The following is a 20,692-nucleotide window of genomic DNA, read 5'->3' as shown; positions in this document are numbered from 1 at the left end:
TGCACAAATTGTGCAATTTGTCTGAGCCCCAGGTTTCCTATCTGAAGACAAAAAAAAAAAAAAGAAATAATAAAACATTTTCCAAAGCTGTCAAAAAGATTGTAAATAATGTACCACAGTTCCTCTCATGATAAATGACACAGAGCTTGCACCTTCCAGGTTGTAATATAGATGAGGCCAAGGTCGTTCTTGATTTCCAGTGGGAGTGCAATGCTGGTACTAGAGCTAGAGCAATGCTAGTGCTCTGGTTAGTAGCTGATCAATAAACACTAGTGTAATCAGTGACTCATTTGCCAGGGCAAACAACAGTCTACAAGAAAATAATAGGAAAATGTACCGACTCATTTATATATAGTCACTAAGACTATTTTTAAGTGAATTTAATCCAGGAGTAACGAAAGAGAAAAATCTTGAACCTCTAAATAAGCTATTTGGGATTGCAGATACTGAGAAGATTCATTAAGTTTCTAAGAGTTACCTGCAAATAAGCGCAATCTGAAGTTAGATTTTTAAAAACTTGTGTTAAAATGTTAGATGATAAATGTCATTAATGAAATTCCATTAACGCAGGCAGACAAGCTCTATAACCCTGGAGAAACACTCCTAAAAATCAAGGTCTACGTGATTATTCACATGAATATTGATTTTCTGGATCTTATATAAGAACTACTAAAATGAACTGATCGCATAAGCAAAGGGGCTAGGTATTCAAAGGGTGTGCTGGGTCCCAAAGCAAAAGTTCAACAGTTTTGTTTCGATACATATCATCTCAAAGGAGGTGGCGTTTTAAGGAATTTGAAGAGACTCTTCAGTCCAGCCTCTCACGCAGTACACAATTATATCAACATTGTCAACTGTGCTTCCAAGGACACAGTTGCTTCACCAGCGGGGTCACTCTTCCTTGGACCTGCTCCAGTTTGTCTAGACGAGAAGATTGCTGCCTCAAAAGCCACAGATGGAGAGAAAAGAGGAGATTAATACATCAGCAGCTGCCGGTGTGCAAAAGCAACATAATCTCACTGTCCCTCTCTTGTTTTAGCATTTAACATCTGTGAAGCAAGAGTAGCATTAGACAGGGAACTCGCCTGCCCTCCATGTGCTAGACAGCCACGTCAAACCTATTCCATCTCATACCTTTTAATAAAAGACAGATAATATTTAGGCTTTGTGGCCTACAAGGTCTCTGTCACAGATACTAAACTCTGCCATTGTGGTGTGAAAGCAACCAAAGAGAATTTACAGAAGAATAAGTGTGGCTGTGTTCCAGTAAAACTCAATTTTCAAAAATAGGTGGTGTGCCAGACTGGTTTCACCACTCCTGATCTAGACCAGGGCAGTCCTAGAGAATTCTCTGAGATGATGAAAAGGTGCTATTTTTGCACTGTCCAATATGGCAGCCACATGTGGCTACCAGCATTTGAAATGTGGCTAATGTAAGAGAGATTAAATTTTCAATTTTGTTTAATCTTAATTTAAATGTAAACAGTTACCGAATAGTGGCCACCATATTGGACAGGGCAAGTCTAGAAAGGTCTATTCTGATTGTGGGTGACTTCCTAGTCTATGTCAAGTGTCTCCATCTTCTCTCAAAGCAAGTGTCATAATTTTTAATTTATGGCTCCATTTGCATATGTTTTTAAAAATAAATTTATTTATTTATTTTTGGCTGCATTGGGTCTTCGTTGCTGCACGCGGGCTTTCTCTAGTTGCAGCGAGCAGGGGTTGCTCTTTGCAGTGCGCGGGCTTCCCATTGCGGTGGCTTCTCTTTGCTGCAGAGCACGGGCTCTAGGCGTGTGGGCTTCAGTAGTTGTGGCTCACGGGCTCCAGAGCGCAGGCTCAATAGTTGTGGCGCATGGGCTTAGCTGCTCTGTGGCATGTGGGATCTTCCTGGACCAGGGCTTGAACCCATGTCCCCTGCACTGGCAGGCAGATTCTTAACCACTGCGCCACCAGGGAAGTCCCTGTGTATGTTTTTAATGGGTGGATTTTTATAGATCAGGCTATATGAACAGACAAGAGCCCCTTGAGAGCACATCCCACGTCTTGTTGGTTTTATTCACCACTGTGCATACATAACACTTAGCATTGTTCTTGTCAAAAGCAGGCACTCATATTAACTGATCTTCTATGAACATCCATCGTGACAGTGCTTAGCCCTATTCTGGGCTTCCTCAGAAGCCTCCAGAGGTCCAACAAGTGAGGATCGTGACTCAGACAAATGGTTCCTAATTACTGAAAGTCTAGCCATATCAGAATCACCTGGAAGCATGTTGGAATGCAGATTCCTGGGATCCACCCTAGAAGAGTTTGATTTAGTGAGTCTGGGGTGGGGCCCTGGAATCGGACTTTGACAGTCTCTCCAGGGATGAGAAGCCCTCCAATCCTGTCATGCAGATTCTTTAGAAATAAGGCAGTAGAACGGCTTTCCATGTGAGCACAGGTACTTCTCTGTATGCCTCAAAGAGACCAAGGACAGAGGATCTTTCAATTTGAATCAAGAGAGCAGAGTAATTCTTAGGTATGCCTGAAACTCACATCTGGACTTTGCAGTACAAATTACAAACTTTTTTTAGACCTACCTATCTCACGGTTGAGGAAAGTGACACCAAGGAACACATAGCAAATCAGGGACCTAAGAGAGACTTGACCTTATCACCCAGCTCTCTGTGCAAGGATGAGCCACACACCACACTGCTTCATTTAAGTGACAAATAAGGAAGAACTTGTTAAAGGGGACAAGAAACTCAAGAGAGTTACTGACAACTTCTCCCAGAAGAAGTGTAAGCTCAAAGAGAGCCCCATTCTTCCTGGGTGGAGGCTCCACGGCCAGGACCTGGGCCATCAGCCCTACCCATGGAGAAGGCTGAAGTCCGTCACCGAGCACGTACAGACTTCCCAAGCTGCTGTGAAATGAGAGTTCGCTCCTGGGACCAGAGAGACCAGGGAACTATTTTATAGGTTGTTTTTCTTTTTGTACTGTATTGTTACAAAAACATTTTTATAACAATAAAACTGAAAGTAACACATTAACAAGAGTAGGTGCTCAGTAAACATTTGTCAGTCATAAAAAGGTTTCACAATATAGTGCTGGTCATCAATAATCTACCCAACCTTCTCTTCCCACTGTCTCCCAACCTACAGCTCTAACCAGACCAGTCCCTCAATAGATGTTTCTTCTGTTGGGTCCGAACTGTGATGCTCTCTGGTGTTCACTGCGCCCATTCTACAAAGCCCCCAGCTCTTCTCATCTTCCTTCCAGGAAGTCCTCTTGTTAGCCCCAGCCTGTGAGGAGCCCTCTCTCCTGTAAACTGACTAGTGCCACTCTGCTTCTTAATTCATGCTTGTGTGTCTTTCCCCTAATTTTTAAATATTGTTTTGTAATCAGGCTTAGCATAATGTCAACGCAGTTGATGTCTGACAGATACAGACCAGTTGGTTTTAGATTCTGCTTATATCAGCAAATTACTAATCAATAAAAATTCTAACATAAGATTTATTACAAATAATGAGAAAACTGTCTTACTTATTTTGCCTTCCCCATATACTAAATAAAGGTGAAGTGAGGGGAGATGCCAAGATATTTTGTTATGGAAGCCTTATTGTCTAAACCCTACCATGTAGCACTTGAACTCCCAATTCTCTCTAAAACCTTGAGAAGTTCTTAGTTCTGCCAGTGGATTGTAAGTTCCTTGAGGATTTATATTTCTCTCTCAGGTTTAGTGCCTTCCTGGGAATGTATAGTTCTCCGTAAGTTTTCTTATTGGTGGCTGCCTACCGTGGAAGGGCAGAGAGCTAAGTCACTGGAAAGCTTTGTATATTTTATTAAATCATATTCATTGAACATCTATGATGAACAAGGAACTGCCACCCTGGCAAAGCATGGTCAGGAGCATGGCCTCAGAGGTACACAGACCTGGATTGGAGTCTGGATTTAAATTGCTATTGCTGTCTACCTCTTGCATAGAACTTACATTTTCTAAGCCTCCATTTTTCTCATCTACAATATGGTGATAAAAATAGTACCTATTTCATAATCAGAAAACAGCTTGTAAGAGCCTAGTACATAGTAAACATTTAATAAATAATAATAACTAGCAATGGATGTATTAGTAATGATAACAGTTAACAGCTACTGTGTTGTGTGTGTGTATATATATATATATATTATATATATATATATATATATAATTATATCAAGAATATTCCAAGTGTTATACATGGCTCAACTCATCTAATCTTCACAAGCCCAAGGGAAATATTATTATTATCTCCATTTGAAGACCAAGAAACTGAGGCACAGAACGGTTTAAATTAAGAAGCTCAAATTTATAAGCAGCTCATGCAGCTCAATAACAAACAACCCAATCCAAAAATGGGCAGAAGACCTAAACAGACATTTCTCCAAAGAAGATATACAGATTGCCAACAAACACATGAAAGAATGCTCAACATCATTAATCATTAGAGAAATGCAAATCAAAACTACAATGAGATATCATCTCACACCAGTCAGAATGGCCATCATCAAAAAATTTGGAAACAATAAATGCTGGAGAGGGTGTGGAGAAAAGGGAACACCGTTGCACTGCTGGTGGGAATGTGAATTGGTACAGCCACTATGGAGAACAGTATGGAGGTTCCTTAAAAAACTACAAATACAACTACCATATGACCCAGCAATCCCACTACTGGGCATACACCCTGAGAAAACCATAATTCAAATAGAGTCATGTACCAAAATGTTCATTGCAGCTCTATTTACAATAGCCCGGAGATGGAAACAACCTAAGCGCCCATCATCGGATGAATGGATAAAGAAGATGTGGCACATATATACAATGGAATATTACTCAGCCATAAAAAGAAACGAAATTGAGCTATTTGTAATGAGATGGATAGACCTAGAGTATGTCATACAGAGTGAAGTAAGTCAGAAAGAAAAAGACAAATACCATGCGCTAACACATATATATGGAATTTAAGAAAAAAAAATGTCATGAAGAACCTAGGGGTAAGACAGGAATAAAGACACAGACCTACTGGAGAACAGACTTGAGCATATGGGGAGGGGGAAGGGTAAGCTGTGACAAAGCGAGAGAGTGGCATGGACATATATACACTACCAAACGTAAAATAGATAGCTAGTGGGAAGCAGCCGCATAGCACAGGGCGATAGCTCGGTGCTTTGTGACCACCTAGAGGGGTGGGATAGGGAGGGCGGGAGGGAGGGAGATGCAAGAGGGAAGAGATATTGGAACATATGTATAACTGATTCACTTTGTTATAAAGCAGAAACTAACACACTATTGTAAAGCAATTATACTCCAATAAAGATGTTAGAAAAAAAAAAGAAGCTCAAGATTCATAGCTGGAAGTAACAGATCCAAGATTTGAACATATATTCAAGCTCTCATTCATAATGAATACATTACACTGTATCTCAATAAATCAATCAATAAATCATCATTAACATTATCTAACAGGTGAACATTATCTAACAGGTAATGTTATCTAACATTATCTAACATTATCTAACAGGTAGAATTCAATTCTCTCAAAGGAAAGGATTAATCTGAAAGCTTGTGGGGCTTAGGGGAAATCTTTCCTTTTTACTTAATAGGAAATGACAGTAGCTAAGCATAAGGGTTCACAATGGATAGCTACAGAGAAAGATCTCTAGGGACAAAGACGAGGACGCAAAGGAAGACGAAGAAGATATTAAAGGCAGGTGTTCTCTATTAATTGTAGATACCTTAGATTTTTTAAATGTTTACCACTGGCATAGCTTTGGAATTGGCCATTTTGGGGTTACACTTTTTATTATTTCACTCCAGAAAAGCCTCAAGCTCCCTTTCCATTCACCGCTAAAATCTGAGAGGATTCAGGGCAGCAGTGGTAGCTAGAAGTTCCACGTGAACAGAAGAGCGAGCATGTCCATTCTCTGCATGGAGAAGAGATACAGCAGACCTGGGGCCAGCTCACAGCAATTTTCTCCTTTTCTTGGTACCAACTTTCTCCTCTGAGAGCAAGACCCTGGCATTCTGGTAATCTGACAACCTTAAACAAATGGCTTATGTACAAGAAAGATAAGATAGAACTAAGAAAAGACCAAGAAAGAGGAACTTTCACCAAATTCTGAAAAATTCTCACATGGGACAACGAATTCCAGGTGCTGAATAACATAACGGACAACAGACACAACTTAAGCTTTACTGTAAACGTGAGCGAGGCGTAAAACTGAAACACGGCTCAGGGAAGCCCCAGCTGATGTGGTGCAAACACACAGCCTTCCAGAGGTCAAACCTGATCCAAAAATAACACGGAAAATACCTGAAGCTCTTATTTTTCTGAAGGAATCCACAGAACAACCCTGATGTTTGAGAATTAAATAACCACGTTGCAGGAGAACCTCAGCCAGAGGGGCAATTTGACCTATTGTCTAGCTGGCTCACAGACCTTTGGATTCTGAAAGTTTACTAGCAAAGGATGAAACAGATTGTTACCTTGTTTCAAGAACTGGATTTAATCCTTGCTTCCTGGGTAATCCCCACATAGTGAATACTGGTGGTTTTAAATTAATTTATTCCTATTAAATCCCCACATTCTGATATTGAGAGGATTCAGGGACATGACAATCATTCTCCTTCCTCCTGCTTCTTGCTCCATGGAGTTCTTTAAGTGGCAACAGTCTCAATGTCTTGAGTTATCCCGCGTGTGGGGAGCACCCACTCCAAAACCAAGTTCACATGAAATGTGAGAAATAAACCTCACTCTGCTTCTATGGCTGCCGACACTGCTGACGTGCAGGCAGGGAAGGAAGCAGGTGTCAACAGGGGGCTTAAGAGATATAGGAACACAGTGTGACCAGAGCTGGTGAGTCAGCTGGGAGAAGTAATTACGTGAGCAAAACCCCTGTGATTATCTCTCCACCTTCTACTCACTCACACTCAGTAATGCTTGTTTCTCTTCTGGACTCCAAACACAGCAGTAAAACTCGCTTAGCCATCCTCCAGGCACCAGACGAACAGTGGCTTTGCCGAAGACAGGAGCACATTTTTATGCCCATACACCTTTTAGAAAAATGATTTCTAAAAAGAAACGTGCTATTTACCCTGATTTGGAGACTGAGAAATGTGAAGTGCATTCTTATAATCCATTATAAAAAGATGTCAGTTACTCTTAAGGGTTACCTAAGAGATTTTTCACTGAGAAATATATTAGCTGCCAGTCATACTTATAAAACTTCAGGTTTATGGAAAGGTCAAGAACTGGTAAAATTATAGATCTTCCTATAAAATAAGCAGGCAATTCAACTTATCTTTATATCTGTCCTTTAAAAAAGTAATAAGAGAACAATCCTATATAAATCTCCTGTAGACTCTCACTCTAAAAAGGGGAGATAGTGGATTACGACTGCTTTCTGTATTCATTTTCATAAGATAAAACCAGTGCCTGAAAATTAGTTTCAAGAGAAATAACTCCATCTTTCCTACCCGTTCAAGTTAAAAAAGAAAAAACTTCCTTCTGGATTTACTTTCATGAACAACTGATCGAAACTTCATCCCGAGGGAGAAAACAGAACTGTGACTCCCACTTTGATCTCTTCCCCATGGAGAAATTCACTCCCTGCCTGGCTTGCAAGATGTTCACTTGATTGACGTTTGCTCTGATGTGCAAACTGCTTTGAACTTCAGACATTTAATTCCCATCAGGCTGCAGTCATTTTTATTCTCCTTCAACAGGATTTACAAGCAGGAGATCAGCAAATGTAGAAGGTAAAATAAATTTGCAGAAGCTTTGAATCTCACATCAAAACAGTGTTCAAGTGAGTTCCAATTGGATTTCATTCAGCCTCGATTCACAGTGTAAATCAACTTTCCAGTGGAGTCCCAGTTTAAAAAGAAAAAGATATAAAGGAGAGAGACACATACACCAGTTGGGGTTTACTTCCTGAAATCTCTTTCTTGGTCTTTGTTTAAATTTCCTTTGGAAGGTGATTTGCCAGGCAAATCACTTAAAACCCTGGGTTTTCCTCAACATTTGCAGCGAAGCTGCTCGATTTATCACATAGCACACAAAAACCACACCCACAGTGTGGGTTCCAAGGGCGCTGGTGAAATGCGGTATTGTTCATGGGCACATTTTAAAGGTAATAATTTAGAAAGCAAATCCCTGTGGATATCTCAGAAGAGCAAGGCTCACAGTGATAGTTGAGTCCATAAATAAAGCCAATATGATGACAGCTAATGGAGTAGGGGATATTTTTTTTACTTGTCTGTTGTTTTTAATCGCTGCTCAAGATAGGTGCAAAAGGTTTTAAAAGAAAACAAACCAAAACACCACACATACACACCATTTCTTGTGGAAGCAAAATCTGTTATCGGATCAGAAGCTGGTGTGGAACAAATGCTGTGAGACTTCGGGTGGAGCTCCCAGCACAAGGCAGTCCCTTGCTGCTGGTGTCACTGAACTACCAAGTTCCATTCTAAGAGCAGCACACATTTTTCTGGGAAGCAAAGAAGGCAAGACCCCTCGACCAGTAGCTCCAGGAGCCTTTAAAAGGAGATCTGGACACCAAAAAACATCCTAGTAACGGCCCAACAGTGCCTGGTTTACTCAGATATGACAGGGGGACATTTCACTTCACCTCCATTCAACCAGGTTCCTGCTCATTCTTTCTGGGAAGTGTCTGCTCTCCAAATATTTGAGCAATACCAGTTGAAAAGAATTAAACAAGAGCCCCCTTATCTTCCACTTAACCACCCATGAGAATAACGTTAAGCAAAGAAAGAGCTAAGATAAAAATCAAACATCTACACTGGCAAATATTTAAACTCTGTTTGAATGGTGGGGGAAGAGGTAAGAATGGGATCACTTCAAAAAGGAACTCTCACATTTATAAAGAAAATGATACTCGACACCCAGCCCCAACTGAGTTTACTTATTCAAACACCTAAATTAATGGGCAAGCTGAAAAGCTGTCAAATAATGTGTAATCATGTTCCAAGAAATGGTTTTTCCTTCCATCTCTGCAGAGATTGGAGAGATAAGTCACATTCTTTCTGTTCTTATCAGTAATAAGGATTAAATCTTCAGGGTTCAGCAACCCAGCCAGAGTGGAAACAAGGCTGGTTTCAAATGCCCTTGGAAGGTAAGGCTTTAGAGCAATCAAGTGTCTCCCTCTCTGTGAGAGTCTAAGTGTCATACAAACCAGCCATATTTCTTTTTTACCATTCTCACTACCCCCCTCCCCACCCCCCTGCCCAAAGCAGATCACTGGGAGGAGGCCCTGCTGTAATCTGATTCCATTTAACCTGCTTTCTCACACAAGCTTGGGAAACTGCACAGGTGTGACATCTGGGGGAATTGGAAGTGGATCCACAACCACATTAAACATTTACCCTTTAACTTCCTCGTCACCAGGTTGGGACAGCGATGCATGAAGAAGAAAGAAAGAAAGGTATCTGAAAAAATAAGAGAAAACAGGCAGGTGGACAGAGGCCGGGTGGGATCCACAGGCTCCCTTTGTGCCGTTCTGTAGCCCCCTGTCCATCTTACCACTTGACCTCTAACAAGGACTTCACACGCTTTACAGTTATTTATTTATATACTTTCTCCCTTGCTAGGAAGATGTAAAGAGAGAGATCCTTTCCCGTGTTTATCCTTAGAGCCTAGCCCAGAGTCTGCCTGTGAAGAGTAAAATTTTAGCAAATGCTGAATGACAAAATGCAGAAAACCAAAGAGGCTGAGGCTTGCCAGGACTGGAGACCAGAGCTTGTAAATTCGTGTGTTTTCTTCCTGCACATACGCTGGGTACTTAGTAAATAGCAGACAACTGTGAGTGGTATGACACAGACATCAAAGAGAAGCACTGAGAACCTCAGTTAGCCGATGACCTTGGAGATGAACTGGTTCATTCAATCTCTCAGGCACATTCGTGAAGGAGACAGACAAGGCCTATCCAAATCTCCCTGTTCTGTAGAAGGAACATGAAACGTAAGATGTGGAATACTTACGGTTAATGTGTCCTCAAAAGGAATTACTGACCCAATATTCAAAAGTTAATAAAGCTACGAGTCTGAAGATAGCTGGGTCCATCATCTTACCAGACCAGTCGAGTCTCCAAGAAAGATAATAGACATGGGATTTTTAAATCTTGACCTTCTTTGGAACACTGATATTTTTGCACAATAAAACACATGAAAACCTCAAGGGAAGTCCTCTGCTACAACAGGGTCTATTTCTTAAAGCTGGCAAAGACTACTCGGTAGCTTCTTTTAGAGACTAGCTAGCTAGATAGGGAGCAAGCAAGAAGGAAAACCGCAAGACCACTGCTCCCTAAAAGCCATAAAAGGCCACTGGTGAAAATCAGTATTCTAAGCAGTGTGGCAGGTCTCCTGTCCTTGCTTCAGTGAAGGTCACACAAGAAAAATCTAGAAAGCAGGACTGGCAGCAGACCCAAATGCATATGTTTTCTGCTATGAGGGTGCTCGTCAATACACCTAAAGATATATTTATATCTTTATAAATATCACACACACACACACACACACACGGAAATGACACAGACTACTGCAGTAACATGGTTTTAAGACTGAGAGATAAACTAACCAGACTGTGGGAGCTTAATATTCAGCCAATTTAGAAACTTCAGAGGGTCATACAATAGCCTCAAGTGAAATTCTAAGAAGGAATACATAGTTCAGCATTTCAATTGGCAGATAAGCCATTCCAATTCTACCACTGGTCAAAATATCTTACCATTAAAAGAAAACGTGATTTGGAATCAGCAAACCTGGGCTCCACACCCAGCTCCCCTGAGTCCTGACACAATCCCTCTGAGCCTGCTTCCTCATGTGCGAAATGCAGGAGGAGGGGGATTGTGCCCAACTGGACTGATAGGATCATAGGAAGAAGGTAATGTAAGTAAAATAATGTTTACAGAAGAAAGTATTTTCCTGAAGCATAAACATATGTAACTCTTTTACATGAGTTAGATATTGTAACCGAGTAGGCCTTCTGAAATGTAAGGTGTTCTACAAAATCTTTGTTGAATTTTGAGCTCAACGCAAGTCCTTCTGGTACCAATATCCATAAAGACTGTATCTGTAACATTTCGCCTGCCTGCAGGTGATAATAATTTTTAAGTGGACTGGAGATGAAATTGTGAGATAAGGCAGGGAGAACACTTGAAAGACTGAGATTCACCTTTCAGTACTGTGAGGGCAAAAACACAAAACACATCTTCCTGTGGAAGGAACAGGACCTGCGATAAAATTAAACTCAGTGGTCAAGAACCACGCTTGTCACTTCATTTGACCTTGTGTTACCCAAAGAAAACTAGAACAAGAGTCATTAGTGCAAAAGCACCTGGCTAAGTCACAGAGCTCTGTTTCTCATAAGAACAGTAATAATAAGAAATAAAATGTATATAGGGTTAAACAGTTTTTATCATTTTTTTTCATGTGCACCACCTTGAAATAGGGCTGGAAAAAATAGGATCTGCCCACATGTGGATCAGCTGTTATGCCCAGAAACATCATTTTGTACAAAACTCAAGTGTGCGTCAGCACAGCGTTAAAACGATACCTTTCCACTATGCCCTCTCTCCTGAACTGCCATGCATATAACATAGCTGGGCGGTGGTGAAAACATCTGTGGGATGAAAGTAAAGTGATGCTACAGGCTAAAAACTCAGCTGCTGGGCTTCCCTGGTGGGGCAGTGGTTAAGAATCCGCCTGCCAATGCAGGGGACATGGGTTCGATCCCTGGTCCGGGAAGATCCCACATGCTGCGGAGCAACTAAACCCGTGCGCCACAACTACTGAGCCTGCGCTCTAGAGCCCGCGAGCCACAACTACTGAAGCCAATGCGCCTAGAGCCCGTGCTCTGCAACAAGAGAAGACACCGCAATGAGAAGCCCGCACACTGCAATGAAGAGTAGTCCCTGCTCGCCGCAACTAGAGAAAGCCTGAGGACAGCAACAAAGACCCAACACACCCCAATATAAATAAATTAAAAAAACCCCAAAACTCAACTGCTTGCCAAACACCTCCTAAGAATGATCCACATGTGACTTAAATTCAAAATCAGCATGTTCATACTGAACTCACCTTCCTCTTAAATATGTTTTGCTCTTATTTTCATTGTTAGTTAATAATTCCTCTCCTCTGAGATGTTCAACTTAAAATTTAGAATCATCTTTTAAAATCTTCCTCCCCACCCAGATCTCCAATAAAATCTAGTTGGCAGAATCTATATATTCTATATTCCCTGTCTATGGGTAATATTCTAGGTAACCCATCACCACCCAGGACATCTTTTGTTTTGCTACAATCCTTCCTTGAGGTGTCCTTACTTTTCTCCTAGATTATTAGGGTGGCCCAGCTTGACAAACAACTTGTCTCTTCACCACAGTTTATCCTTCACTTGCCAACGAATTAATTTACCCAAATCTCAGACCTTAACCACAGTCTTTCTTTGCTTTAAAACCTACTGTTTACAGAGGGAAATTTGTCCAGGCAACCAAGGATTCTGAGCCCACCCCATACATCTCTTATCTGCCATTCCAGCTATATCTCACCCCCTCACCACACTCAATGCTTTATGATGCTTGCTGTTTTCTGGTCTGAAGCATCCTTTCCCCTAGATATGTCTGCAGGAGTTCTACTCTTCAAGACCTCAACTACCACTCTTCTAGCAAGCCTGAGTGCTCAGAGACCTCTGTTCATAATCACTTTTTCTTCTAAAAAAGTCTTTGGGTTTTTCATGACACTTGACACAGTCTGCTTAGTTTACTCTGCATCCTCTGAGCTCCTAAAGGTACAAACTGCTTTATTCACCTTTGTCTATCAGACAGTGTCTAGCACAATGTCTTGCACTTAACTATCTTGAACATGATACAGACAAGTTGAGTTGAAAGAGATATATACATAGATATCTGGAAATTTTGTGCTTTTAAATTCACCCTGCATAATAATCATTAGTACTGTTATAATAATTATTCATATCTATTATTATTATTGATTGAATCTAGCTAATAACTGAGATAACTAAGTCAACATCAACTTAAGTTTCCTATCAGAGCTTATCACAATGGAATAATACTCAGATGAAAACGACGACCATCTTGAATGGGCATAAAAGTATTTGAATTTCTGCCTAGAGGTAAAGTAGCTCAGTAACTCTGACATCATCATCACTGCCTGTACTCAAACTAAAGACCAGATCAGGTTTGCTACCATGCATGAACTCCTTCAGCAAATATATATTAAGGACCTGTTCAAGCAAGGTACTGAAAACAAAGTTGACAGGGTCCCTGAACTCAAGTGTAACAAGAAGAAAGATGAAAAGGCACACAGGATAGAAATATGACTTAGAATCTGATATCAACCACTCTCACAGCTATCCAGAATCAACCTCAGTCACCTTCAATTCCTCTCTCTTCCAATACCCAACAGTGGGTGCCAACAGCCAAGTTCAGTCCCCCTTCTCGTTCCTTGCCTACATAAATGAAATCAAACTAGGTCTTCTAGCAGTTACATGGTGGACAAGTAAAATCCCCTTAAAGGGGATCATCATTTCATTCCCTTTCTCGAAAATTTTAAATTCTCTCATTCAAACAACCAGTATTTACTGAGTGTCTACCACGCATCAAAGACACATGGAAGCAAGAGAATTGTCCTTCATTTCATTTACAGAGTTTAAGGTCTCCTGAGTTATTCAGTCTAGAATTTGAGGTTCTCTACAATCTGATATTAATCCAATTTCTCAGCTGCCTCTTCCATCACTTCCCCCAGACACAATGTCCTCTTCAGTGTTCCTGGCCATTTCCTTCCATGGGGGTTTCTTTAAATTGACCTTTCTCTCCTGGAGAGCTCTCTCTCCATACCCCTATACGTTCAAATCCTTTTCCTGCTTCAAGACTCAGCTGAAATGCTTCTTCCATAAACCATTCCACAAATGTTTACTTTTTTAAGTTAATGAATAAATGAGTAATTTAACCTCTGTAGGTCTTGCTGCATAATATCATCTTTTTTTTTTTTTTTTTTTTTTTTTTTTAGGTAGCTCTCAAAAAGATGAAGAAAAATCCCCTAACAAAGCTAGAATTTACAAATTTGGGCAGCGGGAAAAGTTGCCCATAATAAATCTTGAGTTGGCTCTCTGGAGTATAGTTCAAACTGCTCAGTTTACAGTTGAGGAAGCTACGGACTAAAAAGGTTAAGTGAACTTTCCAAGATCACACAGCAAACCGGCAGAGCAGAGGCCCATCTGGTCTTAGTACTATATTCCTATGATATAATCTGTATCACAACTGAATTTAAACTGAACAGGAAAGCCGTCTTTACTGTTTAAGATGTTTCTTTTCTACCATGATAGAGAATGAATTGATTTAAAAATATTTAAAAAGAGGCTCGCCTCCTTTTAAAAATGAAAGAAAGCTCATGTTTGAGGTCAGTTTAAAAAAAAAAAAAAAGGGGGGCTTCCCTGGTGGCGCAGTGGTTGAGAGTCCGCCTGCCGATGCAGGGGACGCGGGTTCGTGCCCCGGTCCAGGAAGATCCCACATGCCGCAGAGCGGCTGGGCCCGTGAGCCATGGCCGCTGAGCCTGCGCAGCCCACGTACCGGGGAAACAAAAAAAAAAAAGGCAATCACAAACCAGGACCTGATGCTCTTTAGTTCCTAAAGAATCCGAAGGAGCCTAGTACAGGAATCTGAACATTATATGTCAGCATGTGAATCATCAAAATTAAAAACAACTCTCTAAGTAACTTATTTCTGGTTCCTATGATGTCAATAATACTTGAAGAACTTAAAACGTGAACACAGAAATTTGCACAACATCTAAATCATACCACAAAATATACAAGCAATTTACATGGATAAAGACTTATTCAAATGCCTTCACTCCTTTGCAGGCAGCTCATTAACACGGGCATTAACTTTTTTTTTTTTTTTTAAGAGAAGCAGTCTAGGAGAACACTAGAAAGTTCCAGGAATGAGAGTCTGGAATCCTCCAATCTAACCCTGAGGGTTAGTAAAAATTCAACTTCAAAGGTAGGCTTTGTAGACCAATTTTCTATCCTTTCTCTAAGAGGGTGTGATGGTTAATTTTATATGTCAATTGGGCTGGGCCAGAGTGTCCAGATATTTGGTCAGAGACTATTCTGGATATTTCTGCAAATCCAAATTATTATTGGATTATCAACATTTAAATCAGGGGACTTGTGGGTGGGCCTTACCTAGTTAAAGGCTCTAATAGAACAAAGACTGACTTCCCCAAGCAGAAGGAATTCTTCCAGCAGGCTGGAACTGTAACTCTTCCTGGGTCTCCAGCCCCCACTGGGCTACCCTGCAGATCTGGGACTTGATCTCCACAATCACGTGAGCAAATTCTTTAAAATAAATCTCTCTTCCTCTCTCTCACACACATCCTATTGATTCCGTTTCTCTGGAGAACCCTGACTAATAGAGTTATAATATGGGCTTATTCATGAGAATTGTAATCAGGAGGCTGTGTTCTTGCATCAGAAACTATGCTAGTTGCTTTGTCTGCAGCACAATACCCTCAACAGGCTGAAGGATAAGACCTGATTCCTGAAATCATATTGTTCTAGTGGGTGCCAGCTGGGGGATGCATTGAATTTGGGTTCTCAGAAAGTGAGATGAGTCCTATATGCCTTCCTTGGTGACGGTATCAATCTCAGTGGATGTCCCAAATCTAAGAACTCCTTGTAAAATAGCAAAAATCCAATTTAACAATGGTGTCCAGAGTTTCTTCACTTTTGAGAATCAATGAAGCTTTTTAAGTCTCCCCTGATGGGTATGACAGAACTCTCTATAAGGCTGAAGTCTCCTAGCTTCGGGTGGCTGGCTTCGGAGAGCCTTGAAAACAAGTTGCTTACTTACTGTAGCTCCATCAGAATGTGACTTTGCTCATCTCAAACCTGGCCTAGATGCCTTAATGCCAGTTCTCACCATGATTATCCAATTAACAAGTATTAATTAAGTGAGGATAACAGCACTGAATCCTACTTGGAGACAAAAAAGAGAATAAAAATCTCAGTTCATTTTCCCAGTACTTCCTCCCTGGTTTAACCTCTCCATTGTTCCTGTTTCCTTAAATAAAGATATCAAAAATAAAAAATAAGAATGTTACCAGGCAGGAGCACCTACAAAAGAAATTGGGGAAGGAAGGAGAGAAATGGATTAAGAGATGTGGAAGACAAAATTATTGACTGATTTATGAAAAAGTCAAGGGTTAGCAGGGCCTGCTGATAAAATAACAGCTTCAGATGTGCACAGGATAACCCAATCTCTGTGGCAAGCCGGGTTTTGGGGATAGATATTCTCAGTATTATGCATAAAGGAGCTATATTTAAACCTGACAGAAGGAGCATGTATGTTTAAGATGGCACATCAGGGAATGCACATGGATAAGACATTTAAAAAATTTATTAACATTATATCACATGCTAATGTGGGCCAAGCAGGTAATGAAAGTCAGGGGAATAGGCTGGGTATAATGCGACAGGAGCTAGTGGGGACTGTGGTGAAGGAGAGAATGCAGGCTGTCTTCAAAGGGGGATGCTCATCACAGAAGCTGACTACTGCCCAGTGGGAATGTGGACCCATCATCGTCAGATCTGATTTTAGAGAAGACAGAAATTTGGATTCCTTTTTTTTTTTAATTTTTGGCTGCATTGGGTCTTCGTTGCTGCGCGTAGGCTTTCTCTAGTTGTGTTGAGCGGGGGTTACTCTTCATTGTGGTGCACGGGCTTCTCATTGCAGTGGCTTCTCTTGTTGCGGAGCACGGGCTCTAGGCATGTGAGCTTCAGTAGTTGTGGCAATGTGGGCTCAGTAGTTGTGGCTCGCTGGCTCTAGAGCACAGGCTCAGTAGTTGTGGCGCATGGGCTTAGCTGCTCCACGGTGTGTGGGATCCTCCTGGACTGGGGCTCGAATCCATGTCCCCTGAATTGGCAGGTGGATTCTTAACCACTGCACCACCAGGGAAATCCCTGAAGTTTGGATTTTTAAACTGTGTAATTCCCCTAAATTTTAAAGGTAGGCAACAGATTTTAAAACTTACAAATTTAAAAACATTTAAAACATCTCGGGGAGCCAAGATAAACACACTTGTAGACCAGATATAGACCACGGGCATTATTAGGTGTTTCTGTGTCTCTGCAATCCTTGCGAGGGAGCCCAGGATCTTGTGGACCCTCACCACCTAACCCATTACAACACAAAGGGAGCTGTAAATTAAATTATACGAGTGAATAAACTCATTCTCAAAATTATGCTATTTAAAGTAATACCATTGAAAATGAGTTTGTCTTAGATTAAACCACAGCCTATTTTTTTCCACATTAGATAATATTAATTCTTCACATCATTCCTTCAACAAATATTGACGGAATACCTAATCACTATGCAGGACCCTGTACAAAATAATTAACTTCCAGGGCTCCTGAGTAAGAAGAGTTGACTGGTCTGAGAAGTAAAGTATCAAAATCATCTGAAAAAAATCAATTTTCTGCTGCTTTGCAGGTTCTCTCTTTTGTCATCATAGTATAACCTTCAGGGTGTATTCTGCAGAATATTCTATAATAGAGTGCTTTAAAGTCCCTCTCTCTTCAGAACTGGGCATTTTATTTTTTAAAAATATGCATTATCAAGCTTTAGTGACAAAAATCAAGTATGGGGCTTCCCTGGTGGCACAGTGGTTGAGTCCGCCTGCCGATGCAGGGGACACGGGTTCGTGCCCCGGTTCGGGAGGATCCCACATGCTGCGGAGCGGCTGGGCCCGTGAGCCATGGCCGCTGAGCCTGCGCGTCCGGAGCCTGTGCTCCGCAACGGGAGAGGCCATAACAGTGAGAGGCCCACGTACCGCAAAAAAAAAAAAAAAAAAATCAAATATGGATTATAAATCAGTAAAAATAAAATTCTAGGCCTAAAATATAAAAATTAGCCATTGGTTAAAATCAGTCATAAAAATTTTGGCCTAGTGCTAACTTGTCCTTAATACAGTTGGAGAAGCAAGGTCAATGGGCTACAGATACAATGTTAGTAATAAATAGCTCGAGTGCTATTGGGTCACTGTTGCATTTTTAAAAATGTTTATAGGGCCCACGTATTTAAGAATGGACAAGATCCAGATATAAGACTGGTGATCCCTTATCTCAAGTCCACTTGCTTATATTTACTATAATGGCATTATTAGTGCATATGATTGTGGCCAGTTCATGGGCATAAAGAGTTTGCTTTATAGGGAATTTCCTGGAGGTCCAGTGGTTAGGGCTCCGCACCTTCACTGCTGGGTTCAATCCCTCGTCGGGGAGCTAAGACCCCACAAGCTGCACAGTGCAGTCCATCCGCATCCCCCTCACCGAAAAAAAAAGAAAAAAGCTGTTTGCTTTATAGGACAGTAAAATCTTACAATTTGGAAGGACTTCTCTCAACAACCTTGAGCCCATTTTTCCTTAACTTCAGTCATTACCATATCGATCATCTTCAAAACTTTGGTCACATTCCCTTAATATTTTCATTTTAATTAATGCGTTTTTTAAAATTTAGGTATATTTATTTTAAAAAGAAACTTTATGTTGCTTCCATAAGAGAAAAAACAGTATCTCCTGACATAGACGATAACCTGTTTTTAGTAATTTCCTTACATTGCTTCTCAAGACTGGGAGTTCTTCGTTTCTGCATTTAACTCCAACATGGACTCCCTGAGATTCAAAATGGAGACTTTTTCGGAGGGATTGAAATATAAGAAAGAGGGACTGAAAATGTCCACATTAGGATCCCACAATGGTTAAAAAATGCAGATTAAAGCGTTTTATGAGAAACTGGAAAAAGGGCAGCTGAGGATTCCTACCCTGGTTCACAGCAAAAACTTACTATTAACTCTTCCCATCTTTGAATCTTCATTAAAAAGCTGAAAGAGCCTCAATTTTACAAAGTATTTGTGCTTAGCCAATGCCTAGAGAAGTGTCAGCTCAGTGTTCACTCCAAAAATTCCTACACACATTCTCTGGCAAGTGAGCTTCTTGTTTAGCCAAGAAGACTCAGTCTAAGAGAAGGGTAGTTGTCGCTTGCCACTTCCAGCTGCAGACGGTTGTGATCAGATCTCTCTTTAAGAGGGAACCTGTTTTTTGTCATCTGTACATCTTCTGAGTACTCAGCTTTATCATCAGAACTCTTCTGGTTTTACCAGATTCACCCCAAACGGCAGCTCTTGGCTCTGTCAACTACTCCTAGTAAGGAGAGAAGATTGCATTGCGGTTCCACAGTTTCCATTCTACATTCAACACAGAAGTCCAGCCTCTAAAGGAGGAACAGCCTCTCATACTCATCTGCTTACTCAGCATGGGTCCTGCTAAAAGTATAATTCAAGTCTCTTAGATGTTAAACTGAACTAAGTGAGAAATTCCTGGAGGGCAGAAACTACATTTTACGGTTTATTATATTCACTTGAAGGTAGACCACTAGTTTTTGCCAAATGGCTGGATGGACTGCATCTCAGACCTCAAGCCTTATCCTAGCATATTCAAAATGGAAACCACTGTCTTTATTCCAAAACTTTTTTTTTTTTTTTTGCGGTACGCGGGCCTCTCACTGTTGGGGCCTCTCACTGTTGTGGCCTCTCCCGTTGCGGAGCACAGGCTCCAGACGCGCAGGCTCAGCAGCTGTGGCTCACGGGCCCAGTTGCTCCATGGCACGTGGGATCTTCCCAGACCAGGGCTCGAACCCCTGTCCCCTGCATTGGCAGGCAGACTCCCAACCACTGCGCCACCAGGGAAGCTCTATATATTTTTTTTAAAATTGAAATTATACTATACATGCTGCTTTGTGACCTACTTTATTACTTATCCACATATTTTATTAAATATTTTTCTTTTTTTTTTTTTTGCGGTACTAGGGCCTCTCACTGTTGTGGCCTCTCCCGTTGCGGAGCACAGGCTCCGGACGCGCAGGCTCAGCGACCATGGCTCACGGGCCCAGCTGCTCCGCGGCATGTGGGATCTTCCCGGACCGGGGCATGAACCCACGTCCCCTGCATCGGCAGGCGGACTCTCAACCACTGCGCCACCAGGGAAGCCCTACTCCAAAACATTTTGATGTAAGTCTTCCCAAACTTGAGATGTGTACAGTGTGTGTATGCATGTATGGCCATTTTCACAAGTCAGCAAATTCTCTTCTACAGCATGGCTGCATCTTATGTTATCACCTTTTTGAATGTGACATAATTTCCTTAACTAATCTCCTATTATTAGAAATTTAGGAATATATACAATATTCGCTATTCTAAATGGCACTACAATGACTCTGTTTACAAATTTATCTTTATAAACATGTCGTTATTTCCTTGTGATATTCTTCCAAATGACCAGATCAAATAAAATGCACACTTAAAAAAAAACTGAAGTATAGCTGATTCACAATATTGTGTTAGTTTCAGGTGTACAGCAAAGTGCTTCAGATATATATCTTTTTTTCTGATTCTTTTCCATTATAGGTTATTACAAGACATTGAATATAGTTCCCTGTGCTATACAGTAAATCCTTGTTGTTTATTTTATATATGGTAGTATCTGTTAATCCCATACTCCTAATTTATCTAACCCCCCACTTCCCCTTGGGTAACCATAGCTTTGTTTTCTATGTCTGTGACTCTGTTTCTGTTTTGTA

The 20,692-nt window shown here is 41.0% G+C and overlaps 1 protein-coding gene across 3 annotated transcripts in view; it reads right to left on the bottom strand.

The window, feature by feature from the left end:
* CACHD1 (cache domain containing 1) overlaps positions 1 to 20,692 on the bottom strand; it is a 233,408-nt gene that overhangs the window by 96,561 nt on the left and 116,155 nt on the right. The gene's annotated exons all lie outside the window — the stretch shown is intronic.

The sequence above is a fragment of the Phocoena sinus genome, chromosome 1 (assembly GCF_008692025.1).
Source record: "Phocoena sinus isolate mPhoSin1 chromosome 1, mPhoSin1.pri, whole genome shotgun sequence".
Classification (NCBI taxonomy): Eukaryota; Metazoa; Chordata; class Mammalia; order Artiodactyla; family Phocoenidae; genus Phocoena; species Phocoena sinus.
Note: the sequence above shows the minus strand (reverse complement) of the source record. Positions and strands in the feature narration are given on the sequence as shown.